We start from the raw sequence: 8288 nt of genomic DNA, 5'->3' as shown, positions 1-8288 counted from the left end.
AAAAAAAAAAAAGAAAGAAAGAAAAAAAAAACAATCTGGGAAAAGATGAAATTGAACCCTTATCAAAAAATTCACCTCCACATAAAATATGAAAGCAAACTTTATCTCCTTGAGAAAAAAATAAGTTATTTCTTCTAATAGGAAAAGAACTTTATGATCTTGATTTAGGGAAATATTTCATAAAGAAAACATTTTAAAATCCATTAACAAAAAGTCAAATGAAAACTTGACCAGGCATGGTGGCTTACATCTGCAATTCCAGGACTTTGGGAGGCCAAGGCAGGAGGATCACTTGAGCCCAGGAGTTCAGGACCAGCCTGGGCAATATAGCAAGACCCCATCTCTAGAAAAAAATCAGTCGGGCATGGTGGCATGTGCCCGCAGTCCCAGACACTTGGGAGGTTGAGGTGGGAGGATCACTTGCGCCCAGGAGGTGAAGGTTGCAGTGAGTAGAGATCACACCACTGCACTCAAGCCTGGCGACAGAGCAAGATCCTGTCTCAAAAAAAAAAAGAAAAGAAAACTTTTGATTGTCAAAAGACATTAAAACACGAAAAGACAAGCCAAAACTGGAAAAAAGATATTTGCAACACATGTAATATAGAGAACTCTTAAAAACAGTAAGAAGAAGAAGACTAATAGGAGAATGGACAAAAGACATAAATACTTAATAGAAGATAAAATTTCAAATGGTTAACATATGTAAAAGATGCTCACGTTCAATAATTTTCTGAGACAAAAATTAAAATCTCAATGAAATACCATTTTATGCAAATCAGCAAAACTTAAAAACTTCGACAATATCAAGTATTGAAGAAAATGCAGAAGAAGAGAAACTGGCAATGTAGCCAGTGGGAGTATCAATCAGTACAAACACCTTGGAAAACAATTTATTACTGTCTAGTAAAGTTGAAGACGCACATACTCTATGATCTAGCGATTCCACTTCTCAGTATAAACTCTACAGGAACTTGCACAGCAACTTGTAGTGTGCACCAGGAAACAAGTAAAAGAATGTCCATAACAACAGCATTGCTTAAAACTGCAAAAACCCTGGGGGAATTGCTGGTGGGGGGGGCAGGGGGAGTGCAGTGTGGAGAAGCCCTTACATCTAAGAAAGGCAATTGGATAAATTGCAATAATATATTCGTAAAATAAAATGTCACACAGCAATGGAAATTAACATTTGGTAATTCATTATGCCTACTTCCTCATCAACACAAATGGCTTTGAAAAAACAATGTTGATTTGTTCACACAGGGCAGGAAAAAAAAAAACAATGCTGAATGGTTAAAAAAAATCACAAGAATATATACAGTATAATTCCATTTATACAAAATTTTAAAACATGGAAATTAGCCATCTTATCATTTCAGGTCACATACATATGTGGCAAAAACTGTAAAGAAAAGGCAGAAAAAAAAAAACACAATTCAGAATAGTGGTATCCTTTGTGGACAGTATGATCAGGAAGGCAAAAACGGAACTCTGAATTCCCTTTCCAAATTTGCTCACCCTCCACTCATTCCCAACTTGGAAGTTATATTTGACTTTTCTCTTCTTCTCATAACCCCGTGTAACTAACCAGCAAGACCTATCAATACCACATCCAAAATATCCCAATTTTGCCCAATTTTGTCCATCTCTATCACTTTATTCTTGTTGAAGCCATCATCAACTGCTCACCAGGACCTCTGCATTAGCCTCCGCCCTGGTCACTCTTGACTCTTGTACAATTCATTCTCCACAAAGCAGCCAAGTGATCTTTTCAAAATTTAAGTCAAATCATTTCCTTTACACTCTCCAATGGCTCCTCTTCACATGCAGAATAAAATCCAATCTCTTCATCATAGTCGCCAAGGATTCATTTAATCTGATCACTGCTTACGTCTCTACTCTCATTTTCTGCCACTCCTTTCCTAGCCCACTATTCAGCCTCCGTGACTTTCTATTTCTCAGACTTGCCAAACTGATTTCCGCCATGGTCTTTGCATTTGCAGCACTGCGCTTTTCCTGTCTCTTGGCAGAGATGCTTCATCTCAGTGTTTAAGTCTCAAATTTAAACACAAATGTCACCCTCTCCAAGAGGCTGCTTCTGACCACCCCATCAAAAACAGCATTACTGCCACCATCACTCATGGTCACTTCACCCTCTGTCATTCTTTATAGCACGTATCATAATCATAATCCGTGAGTTTAGTGTTTGCTCTCCAGCAGACAACAGGTCCCACACAAGCAGGGATTTGTCAGTCTAGTTCAGTTTTGTACAGAGCAGTGCCTGGCATATGATAAAAAATATTCATTGGATAAATGGAAAGTGAATTTTATTATCAATAGACATGAAGCAACACCTTCTGACAGTGAAAGGAAAATGAAGCTCACCAATGGCAGAATGAGAAGAAAGAAAAATTTTGAAAATCACTGGAAACGCATTATTCCAAGAAGAGTTTTAAATAACTTTTCACAATAGTACTTGTTATGGTTCACATTCCTAAGAATGATTAGTGATTAATCAAAGTTTCACACAGTTTTAAGATCCTAAGTTTGGGAAATGTGCTACCTGTTTACATTGCATTTTTAGAAGAGCACTGTAACTTAAAAAGCATGGTCTTCAGTTAGTTCTGAGTTCACTTATGACTCTACTGTGTAATTTGAACAAGTTATTTACCTATCTCTATGCCTGCTTCCTCACTTGTAAAATGAAGCTATTAATAACTATTTCACAGTTAGTGTGAAAATCACATGAAATAAAGTTTTTGAAGCATCTAATTAAGTACCTGGCATGAAGTAAGTGGTCAACAAACTAGTTACTATTGTGAAAGCTGAGACGTCCAGACAAATGGAGGAGCTGATATGAGTCAAATAAACAAACATCCTCCCCTTTTGGCAGAGGTGGGAATACATGCCAGGATTAAATCGTTTTCCCTCAAAAAGACAAATGTACACAAAGGTAATAAATAAATAAGCATGGACGAACGACTTTGAGAACACTAAGGAAGTGACTATCTTCACTAAGGAGGTCAGTCACATGTAAAACTGAGTTTTACAAGACAGCAGCAGGAATTTACTAGATGAAAAGAAGGGGAAAGCATGTGCACAAATACAAATGAGTGAGAGATGCAAAATAAAGTGAGAAATGTAGTGTAGTTGGTGTAGAGTATATGTGGGAGGACAGCTAGAAAATAAAGAATTGGTAGGGCCACATGGTAAGGGGCTAAGGTCCACCATTTGAAAGTTTGCACTTTATTCTTCCATCAGTGGGAAGATGAAGGGGACATGCTAATTTGATACCAATTCTTCTAAAGACGGCAAAACATCTTTATGACTTTAAACACTACATAGGGCCAAAATCTGTTAATGTAAAATAGAAAATATTTTAAGCTTTAGTTCTTAAAACCATATGAGCAATTTGTTTATCAACAATGACTGACCTGGAACCTCTCCTCACGATGCTTTATTAATTACTCTGGTGACCACTGTTGTGCTAGGCATCATCATGACAGCAGATAAAATCTATCGTAAGTTTACTATGTGTTGTGTACTGTGTTGTTTTATATGTATTATCTCACCTAGTTATCACAACACTTTTATAAGGGGTACTATTATCCCATTTTGCAGCTCAGAAAACAGAGGCAGAGAGGTTACGGGTCCAGAGCTAGTGACAGAGCCAGGTCTCAAATCTAGGCTGACTTCAAGGCCCTAAAATTAAACGTTTGCTGAACTATGATATTGCTCAGTTTATTAACATCACTTGCTGAAAAATTATTTGAGTGCCTACCGCAATTTAAAGCATCATGTTAGGTCAGTTACTTTCAACTTTTACTGAATGGAAGAATCATCTGGGCAGCTTGATAAAATGCAGATTCCTAGATTCCACCAGAGATTCTGATTCAGTAAGTCTAGGTTAGAATTCAGGGATCTGCTTTATTTTATTTATTTTTTTAAACAGTGCCTCACTCTTCTTGCCCAGGCTGGAGTGCAATGGTATAATCACAGCTCACTGAAGCCTCAATCTCTGGGGCTCAAGCGATCCTCTGGCCTCAGTCTCTCAAGTAGCTGCGACTACAGGCATGTACCACTATGCCTGGCTAATTTTTAAATTTTTCATAGAGATGGGTCTCCCTACATTGCCCAGGTTGACTTCGACTCCTGGACTCAAGCGATCCTCCTACCTCGGCCTCCCAAAGTGCTAGGATTATAGGTGTGAGCGACAATGCCTTGCCGGATCTGCATTTTTAACCATATGTTCAGTCAATTCTGATCTACTTGGTCTACGAACTATGCTCTGGTAGACCCTGTGCTAGATGTCCTAGTGATTCATGGGTATTTGAGCCTCGTGCTCACTAGGCATTTATAATCTAAAAGGGATAAAAATAAGGTACACAAATAATACAAAGCAATATAGCAAAATCAGTACAGACAACATACGCAACAAAGACTTCAAAAAAGAGAGGTCATCTGAAATGAAATGAGAGTGAGTATGATTTCATAAAGAAAGGGAACATTTTATATGCAGACTTTCCGGGATAATTTTACACACAAAGGAAGGTACATGAGCAGAGGCCTTGGCAGGTAGAGGAACTACATTTACGAGTGTAATGATGATGCCAGAAAAAAAGTAGAGAAAGTCTGTAGAAGGCCCTAAATGTCAAGCTAAACACTATAGGCTTTATGCAGTGCCTGTACTGGAAAGCAGCTAATGGTTTTTGAGGAGGGAAATGAAATAATCATAGCAATATTCTTCGGAAGAGTACTTTCATGAAGCTATGCAAACAAAAGACAAAGGGAATATTCCGGTTATTACCATTCTAATCCCGAAGAAATAAGGCAGAACAGGGAGCATGAAAAAGGGAGGAATGGTAAATCTTAATAACTAATCACGTATAGGAGAAAGGCAGCAATCGCAAATGATTCCTTCACCCTTTAAGCCCAAATTGTATCACTATCAGTTTCACGTTACTTCTTATACAGCTAACCAGGCCCAAAATATATAAAGAGTTTGCTTATTTAAAACACAGCCCAGGACTAAGTAAATTGGCCTCTGAGTAGCCAACATACATGTCACACACTAAGAAAAAAAAAAAGTATTATATAACAAATAGAAGTATCTGATTTTTAAAACCATAGTAGTTTGGAAGCAAAAATTAGAAGGGGAAAAGAGCCTGCTACAGGTGGACATGCTTAAGAGTCTAAGGATCAAAGAAGAAACAAAACTATTAAAAAGCACATACAATCGCTCAGGGTCACTTCTCCGTCACTTCTCCGTAACTGTTTATTGACAAGTACACATGATTCCCAGAAAAACGATATAAATACGAATCTTCCTTAATGTTCCAGGCACCTACCACAAAAGAAAGTCTTCTTTAAACATTCATTAAAGCTAAATATTTTAAAACAAACAATATTTCCCTGATTAAGAGGTCATTTTTAAAGGATGGCTGATGTATGCCAGCATAACCCCTCTATCAGTACCTAAGAAACAATTAAAGGCAAGAAAGATTTATAACACACAAAGTTTGAAGGTGACAGAATGTTTTCATAAAGTATTTGATCAAGAGTGTGACCCCACTGAGTGTAATTTGGGTACTTCTGTCCTGATGACTGTGTCTTTGAATTCTATGTTACAAATAATATGAACTCATCCTCAACAAAAAGAAACGCTATTAAACTGGTCTTAAATACATACCCTGTGTACCCACTGAAATTAGACAACATCCTTTGACACTCAATGTCCTGCAGCAATAGGCTGTGTAACAACTTTTCAAAAGACTTTAACATTACAACATTTAACATTACATGAAGGACTCTCACTTTGTTCACCAATAGTCATTAATGTTTATTATGAATTAATACCATGTTTCTAAGGACCCCACCTAAAATTTTTGTAAGGGGAATTAAGATGTTAACTGATTCAAAGTTATACTTAGGTTGATGATTAAGTTTAAAATATATACCAAAGTCACAGACTGTAAGGCTTGTATATATGTCTATGGCTTTGGTATATATTTTATCGTGTATTTTCACATATTTTCATCATGTAACAAAAAGTATATCATATTACTGCAGTAAGAAGAATTTGGGATGTTTTTAAATAGCAGAAAAGAAAATCAGTGTATCTTCACAACATTGGAACAGTAAAATAACATTTATTTAACTATGTTGTGGTGATAAAGCAACTAAGTGGAACTAGGCCTCTCACATTTCTCAGACACAGCAAAGGATAGAGAAAACTAAAACACACAAGCATACACAAAATTTCATCAATCAAATGATCTGGCAACTTTCAGATATTGAAGATCAAGATTATGGTACTTCAGAAAACACAGGTCAAATATGCTACGTGGTATAAACGTCTAAACCGAAGCAATCAATTGTACCCATCTGCCCTCTCTCTCCCCCCAACAACAACAACAAAAAAATCCATCTGTTTAGAATCACCCCTGCTCTTCAGAAGCTTACAGAATGAGGGCACTGAAGCCAAATAAATGCACTTTTCAGTGTTTTTCAAACTGCAAGTTGTGACCCACAAATCATCAATTTAGTAAATGTCAGCCAGCAGGTTTTTTTAATGCAAGAGGGTGGAATATAATAGAAATTAGCAGAACATATCATATGTAATAAGGGTAAATACTGCTTTGTGAAAGTTTCCCTTCATACCTAGGCATGTACTAGATCTGAATGTAAGACATACTTAATACTGTGGGGCATGATTTTTTTTTTTTTTTAAAGTTTGAAAGTTACCACCCTAGAGATCTGGGTCTAACGCTGCTCAGGACCCAAAGGGTGAATGTTTTCCCCAGTCCTCGGCACCTATTCACACTCCTTGCTCAAGACAGACCACTGGAAACTAACTTAAGAGCTCCACAGCAGCATGACGTGAACAAGCGACAAGCCCCAGCTCAGCCTGTATTTGGACTTGAAAGCACTGCCAGCTTCTCCCAACAACCCTAGGCGTTGCCTGTAAGTTCTTTGTAGCCTAGCAACCTTCAGAGTAGAGCTCCTCCTTCCTCCACTGACTGTATACAGTTCAACACTTCCAACCAACTTTCCTCAACTACAACTTCTGGAATCACCGTGTCCCAAGAAAAGACAGTATTAAATCTCCTCTCTTCACCAATTCCCAAAATATCTTCCTACTAGAGGACCTAGAACTCAACAGAGAAGCTCCACACAGATCCTTACTTCCCCCAAGATCCCAGCACCCTCCTGTCAGTCCCCCATCTTATTCCAACACCCTCGTTCTCAGTCTCCCAACCTTGGCGCAAATCTTTTATCCCAAAAGCCCTTATTCAATTACCACATCCTTTTATCAGCCCCTGGTAAGAGCAGGCCTAATGTCCCAAGGGCCTAGACATGCCCGTCCTTCCCCCAGCAAACCTCCCTGGGGACGTGTCCTCCTTTCTGGGATTCAGTAGTTCAGAGACAAGTTTCCTATTTCCCCAGCAGTCCCAGACACGTCTCCCTCTTCTAACAGCTAGGAGGCATCTACCCATCCCCCTACGCTGGGGCACGGTGAGACGCCTGGATTCTCCCAGGAACCCGGGCAGGCTCCCCAACACGCCCTCCTCCAACCCGGGGCCAGCCCCCCCGCCCAGGCCAGCCCAAGACCCTCCCAGCTCCGCCCTAGCCCAGGCCAGGCAGGCCCCATCCTCCCTCTAGCCCCAGAGCAGGTCTCCCATCCCCACAGCTGCTCGAGACAGGCCCCGTGTGGCTCTCAGCCCCTGCCCAAGTGTCCTATCCCAGCACCCTGCAGGAGCGACCCTCCGCGCCTCGGCTCCTGAGGGGAGCGCCTCGGGCCTCGAGAGCCCGGCAGAGCTGGCGGGCCTGGCTCCACTCACCCCTCAGCCCGGGAGGTGGGGAAGCTGCTGCGGCGGCTCCTCCGGCTGCGCCTCTCCTCCCCCCTCCCGGCCACCGCTGTCGCCGCCGCTCAGCCTCAGGCCTGTTTCCGGCCGGCCCCGGCCCGGCTCCGCTTCACCTAGACCCCAAATCTGGCCGCCGGAGCCCAGTGTCCTGCATTGACCCGGAAGCAGCTTTCTCGGCCCAACAACAACACGTGACCCCGCCGCACGTGTCACGTCCGCTGCGTGAATGGGAGGGGGCGCCAGAGGAGCTGGTACTCCCTAACCGAGCTGGGGTTGCCATGGCGACGGGGATGGCTGTACTGGCCTGGGCTTCACCACAAACACCTCATCTGCTCTTTCTCGTGCCCATCCATTGAGGGGACATCCCCAGGCGCAGAATAGGAGTACACATTGTCATATCAGAGGATAATAGGAGCTGCAGAAAGG

The 8288-nt window shown here is 41.0% G+C and overlaps 1 protein-coding gene across 3 annotated transcripts in view; it reads right to left on the bottom strand.

Annotated features, from left to right (window-relative positions):
- TBCEL (tubulin folding cofactor E like) overlaps positions 1 to 8034 on the bottom strand; it is a 68058-nt gene extending 60024 nt beyond the window's left edge. For 2 of the 3 annotated variants that reach the window (XM_017865558.1, XM_017865563.1), the window contains exon 1: positions 7839 to 8034. The gene's annotated coding sequence lies outside the window, so the exon portion shown is untranslated. Of the gene's footprint in view, positions 1 to 5231; positions 5342 to 7838 lie in introns of all 3 variants that reach the window. The other variant, XM_017865562.1, reaches the window with a different exon arrangement.
- Between the last annotated feature and the right edge of the window lie 254 nt (positions 8035 to 8288).

The sequence above is a fragment of the Rhinopithecus bieti genome, unplaced genomic scaffold, assembly GCF_001698545.2.
Source record: "Rhinopithecus bieti isolate Rb0 unplaced genomic scaffold, ASM169854v2 scaffold_82866, whole genome shotgun sequence".
NCBI lineage: Eukaryota > Metazoa > Chordata > Mammalia > Primates > Cercopithecidae > Rhinopithecus > Rhinopithecus bieti.
This window is presented reverse-complemented; position numbering and strand designations above follow the sequence as displayed.